This window comes from Somniosus microcephalus, chromosome 13 (genome assembly GCF_052327205.1).
Source record: "Somniosus microcephalus isolate GS21.2 chromosome 13, FLI_Smic_1.0, whole genome shotgun sequence".
In the NCBI taxonomy this organism is placed as follows: domain Eukaryota; kingdom Metazoa; phylum Chordata; class Chondrichthyes; order Squaliformes; family Somniosidae; genus Somniosus; species Somniosus microcephalus.
This window is the reverse complement of record NC_140999.1, coordinates 172,879,592-172,898,978: the sequence shown is the minus strand read 5'-3', so window position 1 is coordinate 172,898,978 and position 19,387 is coordinate 172,879,592. Positions and strand designations below refer to the sequence as shown.

The 19,387-nt window shown below is 45.6% G+C and overlaps 1 protein-coding gene across 1 annotated transcript in view; it reads right to left on the bottom strand.

Moving 5' to 3' along the window:
• Positions 1-18,458, bottom strand: part of manbal (mannosidase beta like) — a 49,313-nt gene extending 30,855 nt beyond the window's left edge. The window contains exon 1 of the mRNA XM_086005602.1: positions 18,346-18,458. The gene's annotated coding sequence lies outside the window, so the exon portion shown is untranslated. The remainder of the gene's footprint in view (positions 1-18,345) is intronic.
• Positions 18,459-19,387: the final 929 nt, after the last annotated feature.

Below are 19,387 nucleotides of genomic sequence, written 5' to 3'. Positions count from 1 at the left end.
TTCTCCCTCATGTACTTACATAGAATTACACAGAATATACGGCACAGAAACAGGCCATTCGGCCCAACCAGTCCATGCCGGTGTTTCTGCTCCACTCGAGCCTCCTCCCATCTTTCTTCATCTAACCCATCAGCGTAAGCCGCTAGTCCCTTCTCCCTTATATGCTTGTCTAGCTTCCTCTTAAATGTATCTGTACTATTCGCCTCAACTACTCCCTGTGGTAGCGAGTTCCACATTCTCACCACTCTCTGAGTAAAGAAGTTTCTTCTGAATTCCCCATTTGATTTCTTGGTGACTATCTTATATTGATGGCCTCTAGTTTTGCTCTTTCCCACAAGTGGAAACACTCTCTGTATCCACTCTATCAAAACCTTTCATAATTTTAAAGACCTCAATTATGTCACCCCTCAGCCTTCTTTTTTCAAAGAGAAAAGAGACCCAGCCTGTTCATCCTTTCCGAATAGGTATAACCTCACAGTTCTGGTATCATCCTTGTAAATCTATTTTGCACCCTCTCCAGTGCCTCTATATCCTTTTTATAACATGGTGACCAGAACTGTACACAATACTCCAAGTATGGTCATAGAAACATAGAAGATAGGAGCAGGGGTAGGCCATTCAGCCCCTCGAGCCTGCTCCGCCATTCAATGAGATCATGGCTGATCATCCATATTCAGTACCCTGTCCCTGCTTTCTCCCCATATCCCTTGATCCTTTTAGCCTTAAGAAATATATCTAACCCCTTCTTGAATATATTTAATGAATTGTCCTCAACTGCCTTTTGAGGTAGAGAATTCCACAGGTTCACCACTCTCTGGGTGAAGAAATTCCTCCTCATCTCTGTCCTAAATGGCTTACCCCTGGTTCTGGACTCCCCCGCCATCAAGAACATCCTTCCTGCATTTAGTCTGTCCAGTCCTGTTATAATTTTATAAGTTTCAATGAGATCCCCTCTCATTCTTCTAAACTCCAGCGAGTATAAGCCCAATCGACCCAATCGCGCCTCATACGTCATTCCTGCCATCCCAGGTATCAGTCTGGTCAATCTTCGCTGCACTCCCTCCATGACAAGGAAATCCTTCCTCAGATAAGGCGACCAAAACTGCACACAATACTCAAGGTGTGGTCTCACCAAGGCCCTGTACAACTGCAGCAAGACATCCTTGCTCCTGTACTCGAATTCTCTCACTATGAAGGCCAACATACCATTTGCCTTCTTAACCGCCTGCTGCACCTGCATGCTTACCTTCAGCGACTGGTGCACAAGGACACCCAGGTCTCGTTGCCCTTCCCCTTCTCCCAATCTATTGCCGTTCAGATAATAATCTGCCTTCCTGTTTTTGCCACCAAAATGGATAATCTCGGATTTATCCACATTATACTGCATCTGCCCAATCACCCAACCTGTCCAAATCATACTGGAGTTTCTCGGCATCCTCCTCACAGCACACATGCCCACCCAGCTTTGTGTTGTCTGCAAATTTGGAGATATTACATCTAGTTCCCTCGTCTAGATCATTAATATATATTGCGAATAGCTGGGGTCCTAACATCGATCCCTGCGGTACCCCACTAGTCACTGCCTGCCACTTGGAAAAATACCCGTTTATTCCAACTCTTTGCTTCCTGTCTGCCAACCAGTTCTCTATCCAAGTCAGTACCTTACCCCCAATCCCATGCGCTTTAACTTTACACGCTAATCTCTTATGCAGGACCTTATCGAAAGCCTTCTGAAAGTCCAAATACATCACATCCACTGGTTCTCCCTTATCTATTCTACCAGTTAAATCCTTTAAAATTCCAGTAGTCAAGCATGATTTACCTTTTGTAAATCCATGTTGACTTTGTCCGATCCTGTCACTGTTTTCCAAGTGCTCTGCTATTACATCTTTTATAATGGACTCTAGCATTTCCCCACTACCAATGTCAGGCTTACCAGTCTATAATTTCCCATTTTCTCTCTTAATACCTTTTTTAAATAGTGGGGTTACATTAGCTACCCTCCAATCCATGGGAACTGTGCCAGAGTCTATAGAATTTTGGAAGATGACCAGCAATGCATCTACTATTTCTAGGGCCACTTCCTGAAGTACCCTAGGATGTAGATTATCAGGCCCTGGGGATTTGTCGGCCTTCAAGCCCGTCAATTTCCCTAACACCATTTCCCTACAAATTCTGATTTCATTCAGTTCCTCCCTCTCATTAGACCCTATGTTCCCCGACATCTCTGGGAGGTTATTTGTGTCCTCCTTTGTGAAGACAGAACCAAAGTATGTATTTAATTGCTCAGCCATTTCTTTGTTCCCCATTATAAATTCCCCTGATTCTGACTGCAAGGGACCTACGCTTGACTTCACCAATCTTTTTCTCTTCACATATCTATAGAAGCTTTTACAGTCAGTTTTTATGTTCCCTGCAAACTCTCATACTCTATTTTCCCCCTCTTAATTAATCCTTTTGTCCTCCTTTGCTCAATCCTAAACTGCTCCCAATCCTCAAGTTTGCTGCTTTTTCTGGCCAATTTATATGTCCTCTCCTTGGATCTTATGCTATCCCTAATTTCCCTGGTTAGCCACGGTTGCGCCACCTTTTTTGTTTTATTTTTATGCCAGACAGGGATGAACAAATTCTGTAGTTCATCCATGCGATCTTTAAATGTTTGCCATTGCCTATCCACCGTCAACCCTTTAACGTTCCCCAATCCATCCTATCCAACTCGCGCCTCATACCATCGTAGTTTCCTTTATTTAAATTCAGGACCCTAGTCTCCGAGTCTACTACTTCACTCTCCATCTTAATAAAGAATTCTATCATATTATAATCGCTCTTCCCCAAGGGGCCTCGCACAACAAGATTGCTAATTAATCATTTCTCATTACATAATACCCAGTCTACGATGGCCTGATCTCTAGTTGGTTCCTCGACATATTGGACAAGGAAACCATCCCGTATACACTCTCGGAATTCCTCCTCCACAGTATTGTTACTAATTTGGTTAGCCCAATCTATATGTTGATTAAAGGCACCCATGATAACTGCTGTGCCCTTATTGCACGCGTCTCCAATTTCCTGTTTAATGCCATCCCCAATCTCAGCATTACTGTTTGGGGGTCTGTATACAACTCCCACTAACATTTTCTGCCCCATGGTATTTCTCAGCTCTACCCATACAGATTCCACATCATCAGAGCCAATATCCTTCCTTACTATTGTGTTAATCTCCTCTTTAACCAGCAATGCTACCCCACCTCCTTCTCCTAACCAAGGTTCAATGCAAGTTTAGCATAACTTCTCTACTTTTCAATTCTAACTCTCTAGAAATAAACCCTAGTGCTTGGTTTGCTTTTTTTCATGGCCTTGTTAACCTGCGTCACTACTTTTAGTGATTTGTACTCCCACGCCCCTTTGTTCCTCTACCCTGTTTAGATTCTTATTTTCCAAGTAATATGTGACCTTATTTTTCTTACCAAAATGTAATACCTCACACTTGTGTTGAAATTCATTTGCCAATTATATGCCCATTCGGCAAGTTTAACGTCTTCTTGTAATTTGATACAGTCCTCCTCAGTATTGACTATCCCCACCCACTCACTGCACCCCCAAATTTGGCGTCATCGGCAAATTTAGAAATTGTGTTTTTGATTCCAATGTCTAAATCATTAATATAAATCGTGAACAACAGTGGTCCCAGTACTGATCCTTGTGGGACCCGCCCCATTTCTGCCACTCTGAATAGCTACCCTTTACCCCTACTCTCTGCTTTCTGTCTTGCAGCCAGTTAACTATCCATTCTGCTATTTGGCCCCTGGGATTACTCCAATCCCATTTTGCTGCTCTTTTCCCACATCCATTAACATTTTTCCTCTTCAACTGTTTATCTAATTTCTTCTTAAAATGTCACAATTGATTCAATGATTAATAGCCACTACAAACATACACTTTATAATGGAGTATCCAAAACTGCATGCAGTTTTCCAACTGTACCTAACCAGCATTTCATTACTCTGTATTCAATGTCCTACATATATAAATCCAATTTTCCTTTATGTTTTTTTTCCACCTGCAATCATGCTTTTAAAGAGCTGTGTAACTACACTGATGGATCTCTCTGTTCTTGCTATCTGTTCAGTTCTCAGTACAAATAAATTGAATTTTCGTGACTATTCTTTAAGTGATGTTTTACAAACTAATGGAACACATTATAGAGGTTCTAGGGCAACTCTGAACTGGCAAATGCCCATTCCCTGCCCTTCATATACTATAGTCAGAATCTTGCACAGTACAAGTTATTTTCAGTTAGTTTCTTATTTTAAAAAAAAAGACACACCCACACATTAATGCGGCAAGTTAAATCCTGAAGTTTGGGTAAGTTATATAAGATTAAAAGCTTGCCGCGTGATGTACGGCATTGTACACTGAAGGGTTTTATGATTAAACTTGAAATAAGATTGCACGCCTATTAACTTCCAGGTTTTAAAATCATAATTGTTTCACACATGTGCCAAAAGAAACTATCTTCCCGTGCATCAATTTGTGTATCACCCGGGGTAAAAAGCAAAGCTTTGGTGACATCAGTGATATTAGACACACCAAAATTAAAGATAACGGCCCGTATTTTCCGATCGGAGGCTTCCTGCATGCGGCTGCCGCCTATCGGGAAAAAATCTACGCCCTGACCTGAGGGCTCCCCGGTCCGGACTGGTCCGCGCACGCAGAGACCCAGGTATCCCACGGCTGCAGGCGGTTCGCAGGCGTCCCTGGGATCACGTGGGCCATGGGGAACCAATGGGAGGAGGGAATCCCCCTCCATACATTTGACAGGTGGACCTGTCAAAAGTATGAGGATCACTGAAAAAAGACACTAAAACATTAAATAAATTTTTTTTTTTAAATCACGTTTTTAAAATGAGTTAAAATGACATTAAATTAAATATTTTAAACAAAAATTTAATTTTTTGAAAAATATTTAATTTTTTTTTTAGAGCTAAAAATAAACTTACCTTTTTTAAAAAGTATTTTTACATCATAAATGAGTTGATTTTTTTTAAACTTTTTTAAACTTATACTGGTAAAAGCAGACCGTACGCCTGCTTTTACCAGGAGTAAGATTTCGAAGGGTTTTCAGCGGGCGGAGGTTCTGCAGAAAGCAGAACTCTCTCTCTTCCCCCCCCCCGCCCGCAGAGGCAGGCGTCCGAACTGTCAAGAGCATTCTTGACAGATCGGAAGTGCCGGCTTTCAGTGCATGCGCTTCGCATGCCTGAAACCGGCACTTGCGAGGTCCCTACGGGTGTGTACACAGCGCGTACACACCCGTAGGGGTCGGAGAATACGGGCCCTTCACTGATCTGGTAAAGAGCCACGTCCATATTCCTGGACAGGCTGATGAAATTTGCATTAAAGAAACTTGCATTTATATAGCACCTTTCATGACCTCAGGATGTCCCAGAATGCTTTACAGTCAATGAAGTACTTTTGAAGTGTAGTCACTGTTGTAATGTAGGAAAAAGTGGCAGTCAATTTGCACACAGCAAGCTCCCACAAACAACAATGCGATAATGACCAGATAATCTGGGTTTTTTTTTTAAAGTGATGTTGGATGAAGGATAAATATTGGCCAGGACACCAGGAGAAATCCCCTGCTCTCCTTCGAATAGTGTCTTTTACATCCACCTGAGAGCACAGACGGGGCCTCGGTTTAACATCTCATCTGAAAGACGGCACCTCAGACAGTGCAGCACTCCCTCAGTACTGCACTGGAGTGTCAGCCCAGCATTATGCACTCACCATTTCGGACTTTGGAAGCGCAAAAAGAGAGAAGGAAATCAGCCAGTTTTCTGGTCTGATTGCTACTTAGTGATTCCCCTCTCCTCTCCCACCTTGCTGGAAAGTGCTCCACAAGTCAATTTTGACACGTTAAAACATGTTCCAAAATGTATTTATTAAAGCGTACTACAGGAAACTTTCGTTTAACCAGAGGTTAAATGTCCGGAAAGCTCTATCTACCGGCAAAATTCAGGAGCCGTTTCCTATAAGTTTTTTTTACTTCTCGTTGCTTTTTTTTCCCCCCAGTTGTGGCTCCCAAGCGTCTAGCTGAAGCTGTTGCTTAGCTACAGAGACGCTTTTAAGCTGCGGCCAACTGTTTTAAAGCTGTTGCTAAGCAACAGGGTTTGTTGTTTCATACGGAGCCGAGAAGCTCCGTATGTTTTAACATTAGCGCTGGTTTATACGGCAGTTTTGATGGGACAGCACCAACTCGGTCCCGTTGGTGCCGGATACCAGAACATTTCCTGTATCCTGTTTTGGAGTTGTCAAAAGTCAGGTTACCTCAGCTTTGGCATTGTATTTCTTATTCTATGACTGATGTTTAAAGGAGTTTTTCCCCTTCCCCTCCTGAAAGTGCAGGCTGCTCAAATACGATTCTGCAGCAATCTGGGCCCTCCAATACCTCGCCAAGTAGCCATGAACCTAAACAGTATCAGCAGGCTAAGCTGAGCATGTTCAGCATCACAGTCAAGCTGTTACCATCCAATACCCACACACTTTCTAGCATTGCACCAGAGTCTAATCAGGAAGGGGAACACTGGCTGGCCTCTCCTTTACCACTAGAATTGGAGTGCTCCAACTTCGTCCTTGCTGAGATCAGCCAACTCAACACAGGCCAAGGATTGAACTGGGGCTTTCTGGCCTGTACTGCTTAGTACAGCACCAGGCAGTGCCACTCTGTGACTGACGTTTATCCTATTATAATTCAGTGCGCCAGTGCAGCCTTCGGTCGCTTGAGGAAGAGAGAGTGTTTGAAGACCAGGACCTCAAACCCAGCACGAAGCTTATGGTCTACAGAGCAGTAGTGATACCCGCCCTCCTGTATGCTTTAGAGACATGGACCATGTACAGCAGGCACCTCAAAGCACTGGAGAGGTACCACCAATGCTGCCTCCGCAAGATCCTGCAAATCAATTGGCAGAATAAGCGCACCAATGTCAGTGTTCTCGCTCAGGCCAACATCCCCAGCATCGAAGCTTTGACCACGCTCGATCAACTCCGACGGACGGGCCACATCGTCCGCATGCCCGATACGAGACTCCCAAAACAAGCACTCTACTCGGAGCTCCAGCATGTCAAGAGAGCCCCAGGTGGGCAGAGGAAACGCTTCAAGGACACCCTCAAAAGCCGCCTTGAAAAAGTGCAACATCCCCACTGACACCCGGGAATCCCTGGCCCAAGACCGCACAAAGTGGAGGAGAAGCATCCAGGAAGGCGCCGAACACCTCGAGTCTCTTTGCCGGGAGCAAGTGGAAGCCAAGCGCAAGTCAACCCAAGCACCCCACCCACCCGCCCCTTCAACCACCATCTGCCCCACCTGTGACAGAGACTGTAGGTCCCGCATTGGGCTCATCAGTCACCTGAGAACTCATTTTTAATGTGGAAGCAAGTCATCCTCGGTCCCAAGGGACTGTCTAAGATGATGATTATAATATTGGTGAAAATCACAACATCATGAACGTTAGCTCCTGTGGTGAGATACTATTAAGAGTTTGCTACAAAGCCAAGACACCTGCTGATCAGTAAGTGCTGAGAACCAACTGATCAAGAATAATCAACTATAATAACCTATAAATAATCTGGCGTCTAGGGCTACCCAGAACCACCGGGCAGCACGTTATTATTAAGGTGGGAGAGGAGAGTTGAAGTCATGAAAACAGTACAGCAGCAGAGAAATTGTTCAGAGATAACTGAAATAAGCACTTGGAGGAAGATAATTTATGCACCAACAGTTTATTAAAAGAATTGTCCAGCAGCACTTGTAAAGTTGCATGTCTCTGTCGGGTCAAAACTCATGTTAGTCTTACTAGGCAACATAGGAAGGAGACAGCCAGTCCGTCCACCCAGCTGGGATTGGTTTAAACAATAAAAGTGGGCAGTTTAATCCACTGAATTCCCAATTTACTTTTATGATTTCGGGAGATTGAATGTACAAATATTACAAACTGGTCACCGTGTATCTTGTCTCGAGTCATTTATTCTGTAACCAAATCTAGATACGGTTGTACAAATAACACCAGTTACAGCCCTTTCATTTTTGATGCCAATCGACAAGCCAAATAAGTCACCATAGTCGGACTTCCTCATTAATGTCTCCTTTGAGAAATCTTGCAGATTCACAATGTTTCTGTAAAATTAATATGAAACAGTCTTAAAAGTGATTGATGCCGCACTTTTGATTAAATTGTCCTTTAGGGAACTGTGGCTATTGCTGCACGAAAGCCAAGCAGCAGCAGATGAGCAGATTTGCCTGCCAAGCTGTTATGCAATAGAAAATTCAAAATGGCAAAGGTGAATTATTTGTGATCACTTGCAAGCCGACAGACCAGAGAACATGATAACGAGAGACCAGAATGAACAGTTCCCATCCAAGTGTCACGTCATGTCTCTGAAGATACAAATAATCTGGAGTGACACGGAAACGAGAACATTTTGTATAAAAAGTGGAACCAAGTGTTAATTAAACAAAGGAAAGAATGGCTAGCTCAATTGGGTTAGAACTAGAGACATTCTATAAAGTAAGGGTGCAATCTGAATGTCTTGGATTTTAGCACTGGAGAAAATGCGAAGACTTTGCAAACAAAGAAGAAGGATGTGAATGTGTGCATTGCTTTGCATGGAAGTTGAAGCCCAACGTATTTGAACCGCTTCCTTTAAATGATTGTCGGTTTCTCCATTTGCTGGTTTTATACTTTTATTAGTTCTTGTATTTAAACATTGTCGAGAGAGAAAGAAAATAAAACAAGAATCAGGGAAAGCCGGAATGGCAGGAAAGGTAACTGCTGGAATAGCAACCAAGCAGCATCAAAGTGAAATGTAAACTAAGTGACAGACACCAAGAAAACAAACAACTAAGAAAACAAGGCAAGATTTAATTAACTGCAACCGTGCCGGGCAATGTCTGCCTCAGAGCTTTTTATACCCAAATTCAAGATGGTTGCACTTATTGTGTCACCTTTTGCCACCCAGTGCAGCCATGTTGTTTTATAGCGCCTTGGGGATGTTTTATTACATTAAAGGTGCTATATAAATGCAAGTTGTTGTTAAATAATGAACCATCAGTGTCTCTGGAGGTGCTTAAGAACCACATCAGGAAGATAGATTCAGACTGCAGCAAAGGGGCTGGGTCCAGTAGTTACAATCCAGGCTTAAGCCAGGCAGTACCCTTGTCTAAAATAACAGAACACACTGGGAACACCCAGCAGGCCAGGCAGCATCCGTGGAGAGAGAAACAGAGTTAACGCTTCAGGTCTGTGATCCTTTGGCAGAACTGGAAAAACCCTTCTTTATGCTGCTTGGGTGAAACTTGAAATCTGCTGTCCAACAGAAGGCTCTATACTTGCGCTTACATTCAAGCACTGAGCTCCACACACAGTAAATGGAAGCAGGTAGGTTTTAAAAAGTACAGGTATACATGAATTTCAAGGGACGTCCTGGGTACTTTTTCCCCCCCGTACAGTTTGGCGTCAAACTAAAGTGGGGCCAGACTACTGCCTGCAGGAGGGAGTCTCACTCCGCTTTGCTCCAGAGTCAGATCAGCCCGTAACTCAAGATTTACACTGCAACTTTAGGGTTGGTGTGAAGCAGAATGGCTAAATGTTAGGGTACATGTGCCTGAAGGCTCAACCACAGGCAGCAACGTCACCATTGGCAAACAAACAGACGCAACCACGGGGCAACATTTTCATGTCTGCGGATAAGCCGAGTGCTCAGGCCGCCCATTCAGTCCAACAATCTGGTTTCTGCATTGCTGGCCTGTACGGACCATGCCAAACATCAGGGCAGGCCCGCAACCATGGGGTAGGCTTCGCCATAAAAAATGAACTAGTTGGGCGTCTCAGAGACTCTCCTAGCAGTATAAATGAGCGCCTCATGAATCTTCGGCTCACCCTAACCCGGAACCAGTGCGCTACGGTCATCAGTGCGTACGCCCCAACACTGGAAGCCACAGACGAGACCAAAGAGGAATTCTACTCCAGCCTCGAACAATTCCTGTCCCAGGTCCCAACAGGCGACAAGCTGATCCTCCTTGGAGACTTTAACGCCAGAGTTGGAAAGGTCACAGAACTCTGGGGAGGTGTGATTGGCAGAGAGAGGGTAGGGAAAGCCAACTCCAACGGTACCCTCCACCTGTCGAAATGCTTAGAACATGGCCTTGTCATAACCAACACCTTGTTCTGTCAGAGACAAGTACAAGGCTTCATGGCAGCACCCTCGCTCCAAGCACTGGCACCTGCTGGACTACGTCATCGTCCGAGCGAGGGACCGCAAGGACGTCCGCATCACCCGCGCCATGACAGGAGCCGACGACTGCTGGACAGACCACCGCCTAATCCGCTCTGTCATCTCCATCAGTGTAGCCCCAAAACAACGGCGGCAACAGAAACAATGCCGCAGGAAAATTAACGCTGGCGCACTCAGACCCCGCTAAGAAAGCCCTATTCAGCCTGCACCTCACAAACAACTTGACAACTCCCAGTGATGCAGAGACACAGAGTGTCCACAGCGCCTGGTCTGCACTCAAGGCCTCCATAATCAGCACCTGTGAAGAGACACTCGGTCACTCGACCAGGAAACACCAAGACTGGTTCGACGAGAATGACCAGGAGCTAATAAGCCGCACGCAAGGCATTCCTGATCTGGAAACAGCAACACAACTCGAGAGCAAGAAAGCAGCTCTACAGACGCCTGAAGGCCGAGGTCCAACAAAAAACTCGCGACCGAAAGAACAGATGGTGGGTGGAGAAAGCGCAGGAGATCCAGCAGCTAGCTGACAACCACGACGTGCGTGGATTCTTTAGCGCAGTCAAGACCACCTACGGCCCAAGCACTCAAGGTCCTACTCCACTGTGGGCCAAGAACGGAGAGGTACTCACCAAGGACAGAGAGGCAGTCAGTGCCCGCTGGAATGAGCACTTCGAAGATCTCCTTAACCGCGACACTGTCTTCGACATGAGTGTCCTCAACTCCATCCCGCAGCATGCTACCCGCCACCACCTCAGCACAACCCCAGCCCGGCATGAGGTTGAAAAAGCCATCCAACAACTGAAGAACAACAAGGCCTCAGGAGCAGGTGGAATCGCCGCCGAGGCACTAAAGTATGGCGGAGAAGCAGTACTGGCGCAAATTCATGAACTCATTTCTCTTATCTGGAAGGGGGAGAGCATGCCAAGGGATCTCAGAGACGCCATAATTGTGACCATCTTCAAGAAAGGTGACAAGTCCGATTGCGGTAATTACGGAGGAGTTTCCCTGCTGTCTGCCACAGGGAAAGTCATCGCAAGAATCCTCCTCCATCGCCTTCTCCCAGCGGCCGAAGAGCTCCTCCACAGAGTTGCAATGCGGATTCCGCCCACTAAGGGGCACAATGGACATGATCTTCACCGCACATCAATTATAAGAGAAATGCAGTGAACAGCACCAGCCGCTGTACATGGCCTTCTTTGATCTCACAAAGGCCTTTGACACTGTCAACCATGAGGGATTATGGAGTGTCCTCCTTAAATTTGGCTGCCCTCAAAAGTTTGTCACCATCCTCCGCCCACTTCACGACGACATGCAAGCTGTGATCCTGAACAACGGTTACACCACGGACCCAATTCACGTACGAACCGGCGTCAAGCAAGGCTGTGTCATCGCACCAACGCTCTTCTCGATCTTCCTTGCTGCAATGCTCCGTCTCACCCTCAGTAAGCTCCCCGCTGGAGTGGAGCTAATTTACAGAACAAACGGGAAACTGTTCCACCTCCGTCGGCTCCAGTCCCGATCCAAGGTCGTCCCATCCTCTGTCGTCGAATTACAGTATGCAGACAACGCTTGTGTCTGCGCCCACTCGGAGGTCGAAATCCAAACCATCGTCAACACCTTCATTGAAGCGTACGAGAGCATGGGCCTTACACTAAACATCAGTAAGACAAAGGTCCTCTACCAACCTGCGCCCGCCACACAGTACTGCCCCCCCGATTATCAAAATCCACGACAAGGCCTTGGACAACGTGGACCACTTTCCATACCTCGGGAGCCTACTGTCAACAAGGGCAGATGTCGCTGACGAAGTCCAACACCGCCTTCAGTGTGTCAGTGCAGCCTTCGGTCGCCTGAGGAAGAGTGTTTGAAGACCAGGACCTCAAACCTGGCACGAAGCTCATTGTCTACAGAGCAGCAGTGATACCCGCCCTGATGTATGCCTCAGAGACATGGACCATGTACAGCAGGCACCTCAAAGCACTGGAGAGATACCACCAATGCTGCCTCCGCAAGATCCTGCAAATCCATTGGCAGGATAGGCGCACCAACGTCAGTGTTCTCGCTCAGGCCAACATCCCCAGCATTGAAGCTCTGACCACGCTCGATCAGCTCCGATGGATGGGTCACATTGTCTGCATGCCCGATACGAGACTCCTAAAACAAGCGCTCTACTTGGAGCTCCAGCACGGCAAGAGAGCCCCAGGTGGGCAGAGGAAACGCTTCAAGGACACCCTCAAAGCCTCCTTGAAAAAGTGTAACATCCCCACCGACACCTGGGAATCCCTGGCCCAAGACCGCACAAAGTGAAGGAGAAGCATCCGGGAATGCGCCGAACACCTCGAGTCTCTTCGCCGGGAGCAAGCGGAAGCCAAGCGCAGGCAGTGCAAGGAGCGCACGTCAACCCAAGCACCCACCCACCCGCCCCTTCAACCACCATCTGCCCCACCTGTGACAGAGACTGTAGGTCCCGCATTGGACTCAACAGTCACCTGAGAACTCATTTTTAATGTGGAAGCAAGTCATCCTCGGTTCCGAGGGACTGTCTAAGAAGAAACGGTAGGGTACATGTGCCCGAAGGCTCAACCACAGGCAGCAGCGTCACCACTGGCAAACAAACAGATGCTACCACGGGGCAACATTTTCATGTCTGCGGACAAGCCGAGTGCTTAGGCCGCCCATTCTGTCCAACAATCTGGTTTCTGCATTGCTGGCCTGTATGGACCATGCCCAACATCAGGGCAGGCCCGCAACCAGTAGAACAAAAGCTGCACATCTGCACGTGTACAGTTGTTTCTCTGCTGCCATCAGTGCAACAACAACAAGCCCATCCCACGTCGTTAATGGTGGACTCATTGCACTGGGAGCCCAAGTACACTGTAGAAAGACTTCACATACTTCCATAGGCTGTGATTGAAATCAGTTACGGAGGCAACTCAGTTGCCATTCAATATACTCTATGGGTATAGAAAACAAAGTACTACTGATTAGATAATTGCACCAAAGGCTGCATTTACACTGCAACTACTGGTTCAAAACCACTAGCTTTCAGTCAAGCTTCATGCAGGCGGCCCAGGAGAGAGCACTATGCACACGTGCTTCCAAACATGCGCAAAACTCTTCTACCAGCTGTTAGTTTTTAAACCTTTAGATAGTGCAGGTAGCTGTACATGTATTTTTAAAATTAATTGCAGGTAGTTTTAATAAGCAAATGTAACTCCATTATTTAAGGAAGGTGAGAGAGAGAAACCAGGAAATTATAGACCTTTTAGTCAAATATCTGTTCGCTATTGGAATCTATAATTAAGGACTGAGGACTTAAAGAGATTGGAGCCAATTAGAGAGAGCCAGCATGGATTTGTAAAGGGTAGGTCATGTCTAACAAACCTATTTGAATTTTTTAAGGAAGTAACTGAAGTAGTAGACAGGGGAACGTCTATGGATGTAGTTTATATGGACTTCCAGAAGGCATTCGATAAAGTTCTACATAAAGGACTGTTAGATAAAATTAAGCCTCATGGAATTGAAAGCAAATTATTGACCTGGTTAGGAGATTGGTTAGGCGGTAGACAGAGAGTAGGATAATGGGCATGTACTCAAATTGGAAGGAAGTGACTAGTGGTGTCCCACAAGGATCTGTGCTGAGGGGCCAACTATTCACTATATTTATTAATGACTTGTATAACACAACAAAGTCATATATCCAAGTTTGCCGATGACACAAAGATTGGTGGCATGGTAAGTAGTGCAGCTGGGAGCATAAAATTACAATGAGAGTTTGATAAATGAAGTGAGTAGGCAAAACTGTGGCCAATATATTTCAACACAAGTAAGTGTGATGTCATCCATTTTGGACCAAAAAAGGATAGATCCAAATATTATTTAAATGGTGAAAAGCTAGGAATAGTGGAGGTTCAAAGAGATTTTAGGGGTCCATGTATACAGATCATTAAAATGTCGTAGTCAGGTACAAAAAAAATCAAAAAGGTTAACGGAATGTTAGCCTTAATAACTAGAGGGCTAGAATATAAAGGGGAGGAAGTTTTGCTGCAGCTATGCAAAGCCCTGGTTAGACCACATCTGGAGCACTGTGGACAGTTCTGGGCACCACGCCTTAGAAAGGATATATTGGTCTTGGAAGGAGTGCAGCGCAGATTCACCAGAATGTTACCAGGGCTCCAAGGGTTAGATTACAGGAGAGATTACATAAACTAGACTTGTATTCCCTGGAATATAGAAGGTTAAGGGGTGATTTGATTGAGGATTTTGAAAGAAATTGAGAGAGAGAGAGAGAGAGAAACTTTTCCCACTGGTGGGGGAGTCTAGGACAAGGGGACATAACCTTAAAAATTGAAGCCAGGCCATTCAGGAGAGAAGTTAGGAAACACTTCTTCACACAAAGGCCGGTAGAAGTGTGGAACTCTCTCCCACAAAAAGCAGTAGATGCCAGCTCAATTAATAATTTTAAATCGGAGATCGATAGATTTTTGCAGCCAAGGGTATTGAGGGATATGGAGACAGCAGGTGGATGAAGTTAAGATACAGATCAGCCACGATCTCATTAAATGGCGGAACACGCTTGGAGGGGCTAAATGGCCTACTCCTGTTCCTATAAGTGTCCAGGTGGTCCAAGAGAACACTCATGTGGTTTCAAAGTGAAGTGGTAGGAAACTGCCTCTTCCAATTTGCCCTGGAGTCAGGTCAGACCCCTGACTCTGAATTTACACCAAAATATTTTTGCACTTTTGCTAAAGTTGTAGTTACACTTAAAGATGATTTAAGGATAGGTGGGAAACAGGTACAATATGCTAGTACAGGGTGCACTGGTTACAATCTATAAATCAGTTATATTAGGAAAGAAGCAAAATAACTTTAAAATTATTGGGAGAATAAATGCACTCCTTCCTGGATTTTCAATCTGTACAACACTTTTTTCTACTGTGCATCCTGAAACAATAGGGTAAAACAGTAAAACCATAATGATCTTAAAAATATCCCCCCTCCATCTACTGTTACATATTTATGTTACGACATAGTGTTACAGCTGCCTGCCTGTTTCATCCCCATCCTTCAGCTATCAAAGCCACTAGACACACACTGCTCCAGCAGTGTCCAATCTGCAGCCCCCTAATCTGGTGACAAAAATCCAGACAACATAATCTTTTTCGTGCTTATATTTCTTATTTGCTGGTTTGCCCTGTTTGAGTCTGGTGGACGTAGAGGTTTGCTGATACTTCATTTGTGGATGAGTCCTAAATCACTGTTAATATCAGCAATTTGAGATACGTGCCAATTAAAAGAACAAAAGTAGTTTACAGCATAGGAGACGGCCATTTGCCCCATCATGTCTGTGCTGGCTCTTTGCTTCGACAATCCAAAATTAATCCCATTGCTATACTCTCTCGCCATAGCCCTGCATCTTACAATGATTCAAATATGTATTTAATTTTCCCTTAAAAGCTGCAGTGATGCTTGCCTCAGCTAGTCCCTCTGGCTGGCAGCTGTGGCTCAGTGGGTAGCACTCTCGCCTGAGTCAGAAGGTTGTGGGTTCAAGTCCCAGCTCCGAGACTTGAGCACAAACATCTAGGCTGACACTCCAGTGCAGTGCTGAGGGAGTGCTGCACTGTCGGAGGTGCCGTCTTTTGGATGAGACGTTAAACTGAGGCCCCGTCTGCTCTCTCGGGTGGATGTAAAAGATCCCATGGCACTATTTTGAAGAAGAGCAGCGGAGTTATCCCCGGTGTCCTGGCCAATATTTATCCCTCAATCAACATCACTAAAACAGATTATTTGGTCATTATCGCATTGCTGTTTGTGGGAGCTTGCTGTGCGCAAATTGGCTGTCACACTTCCTACATTACAACACTTTTTAAAAAGTACTTCATTGGCTGTAATAACAGAAAATGCTGGAAAAACTCAGCAGGCCAGGCAACATCGGTGGAGAGAAAATAGAGTCAATGTTTCGGGTGAAAACCCTTTATCAAGACTAAAGAAGCACAGGAAATGAAATAGATGAAGAGGCCAGGCTGGGAGAGAACAAAAGAGAAGAGACATTAAGAGGTATTCAAAATGAGACGAGATGGTGATAGGACTAGTGGAGACAAAAGACGGCTCTAGATTAGGTGTGAAATGCGCTGGCAGAATGGGAGACAGCTGCCATGTGGAGAGAGAGAGAGGAAAAAAAGGGGGGGGGGGTGGGGGAAAGGCCAAAACAAAGGTGTGGATAAAAAATATAAGTAAAAATGTAATAGGGGCCGAGGTTATGATCTGAAATTGTTGAACTCGATATTGAGTCCGGAAGGCTGTAAAGTGCCTAATCGGAAGACGAGATGCTGTTCCTCGAGTTTACGGTGAGCTTCCGTGGAACAATGCAAGAGCCTGAGTACAGTGAGGTCCGAGTGGGAATGGAGCGGTGAATTAAAATGACAGGCGACCGGAAGCTCGGGGTCAACCTAACGGGCTGAACGGAGGTGTTCCGCAAAGCGGTCACCCAATCTGCATTTGGTCTCCCCAATCGTGAACAGCGAATACAGTATACTAGATTGCAAGAAGTACAAGTAAATCGCTGTTTCACCTGGAAGGGGTGTTTGGGGCCCTGGACAGTGGGAAGGGGGGAGGTATAAGGGCAGGTGTTACATCTCCTGCGCTTGCACGGGAAGGTGCCAGGCGAAGGGGAAGGGGTGCTGGGGGTGATAGAGGAATGGACTAGGGTGTCTCAGAGGGAGCAGTCCCTACGGAATGCTGAAAGGGGAGGGGAGGGGAAGATGCGTTTGGTGGTGGGATCACTTTGGAGGTGCTGGAAAATGATCCGTTGAATGTCGATGCTGGTGGGGTGAACGGTGAGGACTAGGGGAACCCTATCGTGGTTCCGGGAGGGGCAGGGGTGAGGGCAGAAGGGCGGGAGATAGAACGGACATGGTCGAGGGCCGTGTCAACCACGGTAGAGGGGAATCCTCGGTTGAGGAAAAAGGAAGACACGTCAGAAGCACTGGTGTGGAAGGTGGCATCGTCGGAGCAGATGCGGCAGAGACGGAGAAACTGGGAGAATGGAATAGAGTCCTTACAGGAGGCGAGGTGGGAGGAAGTGTAGTCCAGGTAGCTGTGGGCTTGTAGTGAATGTTGGTCAATAACCTATCCCCAGGGATGGAAAAGTCGAAGAAGGGAAGGGAAGAGTCAGAGATGGACCATGTGAAGGTGAGGGAAGGGTGGAATTTGGAGGCAAAGTGAATGAAATTGTCTAGTTCAGGGCTAGAGCAGGAAATGGCACCGATACAGTCATCAATGTATCGGAAAAAGAGGCGAGGGAGGGGACCCGAGTAGGACTGGCTGTAAAGCGTTTTGGGACATCCGATGGTCGTGAAAGGCGTTATATAAATGCAAGTCTTTATTTTTCTTTCAAAGCAATCCATGCTCTTAAAATCTCCTTGCATAAAGACATTTCGCCTAACTTCTCTCCGCTCATTCTTAATGGCAATTTTAAATTGATGACCTTTTTCACTCACTTCCCAAATCAGAATAATCTTTCCTTATTCATTCAATCACTGCTCTTCTTAATTCGTTTTTAAATCCTCTATTAAGTCTCCTCGTGGACTTTTCGACTCCAGTATAAATAGTCGCAGTATCTCACGTCTCCTCCAAACTATAGCTGATCGTTCCCGTGAATTTACCCTCAACACTCTCTAGGGCTTTAATGCCCTTTCTATAATGGGGGCGTCCCAAAATCACATACAGTCCTCTCTCTAACTGTAGCTTCGCCATAGCCTCGGAAAGATGAATTTAACATTTATATTCGGTCAAAAGCTTGGGTAACCTTACATTACTCATTGAAAAAAAAAATGACCGTCAATATTTAGCAGCCTGTTGGGAGCCCCAGCCGCGGCCCACTCCCTCTCTGTTGAGAGACTGTAACAAAGTGACGGGATTGGCAACAATGTCGCGCCGCCAGCTCTGGGCCTGGGCCGGTCTGCGGGACCCACGGAGCTCCAAGCGACACTCGGAGCCGGGTTGTGTCAGTCCCACAGAGAGAGAGAGAGAGACTGCTCCCGGCGGAGGGTTTACCTTTCACCGGCCTGTTCCACACACCATCTCCACTCCACCTTCCCCAGGAAGCTGCAGCTCCTTCGGCCCCTCGCCAGCCGGAAGTAAGGCCCGCTCGCCCTCCCCCTCTCTGTGAGCAGCGCTCTGCCCGCGCAGTATTCAAACACCCCGCCGCTCACAAATACTAACCCTTTATTTTCAAACATCAGTGACTGGCAAAAAAAAGAACCAGAGGCCACAGGAGGAAACATTTTCTTTACACTGCCTGAAAGGCGCCGCGGGGACTGGAGTGCATCATCAATTTGGACAACCAAATTTTTAATTTGATTTGTTTAAGTTTCATTTGAAGTTTGTTTAATTTACAGTCAAATTTGTTAACGTACCCAAATCAAAAGAGTACACTGCCTGAAAGGGCGGTGAAAGCAGATTCAATAGAAAGAATTGGATAAATACGTGAAGGGAAACAATTTACAGGGTATATGGGGAAAGAGTCGGGGAGCGGGATTAATTGGATAGCCGAATGGCCTCTTTCTGGGCTGCATCATTCCAGGATTCTCCGATATAAATTCTGGTCTCTTATTGTCTTCAACATTTTAGAAATCTCACTTCATTCATTCCTAATAACTAAGACGTTATAGTGCAACACTATTGCTACCGCAATAGTTCCAGAAATCTTATCAAGTGGCAATGTTGCATTGGGAATAGCCAGCTTAGCGTTTGTGCTGCCGTGATAGTGGTTTATACCCCCCATCAACTCAAAACTGTATTTGATTTTGAAGTTTTACAACGCATGTTTTATCCATAGCGTTGCTTTGAAAGTTTTAATCAAGTTTTATTTTCAAAGTCAAAAGGTTAGTTCATCGTCCTGGATGATATTTGGACTTGCTGAGAATCAGACTTCTCCCCTGTTGCCAAGTACTGTGCTTATACGTCAAGAAAGGGTAATGGGTACATTTAACATTAATGTCTATGTTCCTGGCCAAAAAATAACTCTGATAATGTTAAGAATATGAAGAGAAGTGTATGATGTAGGTCGGACTTATCACAGCAATTACAATGATCT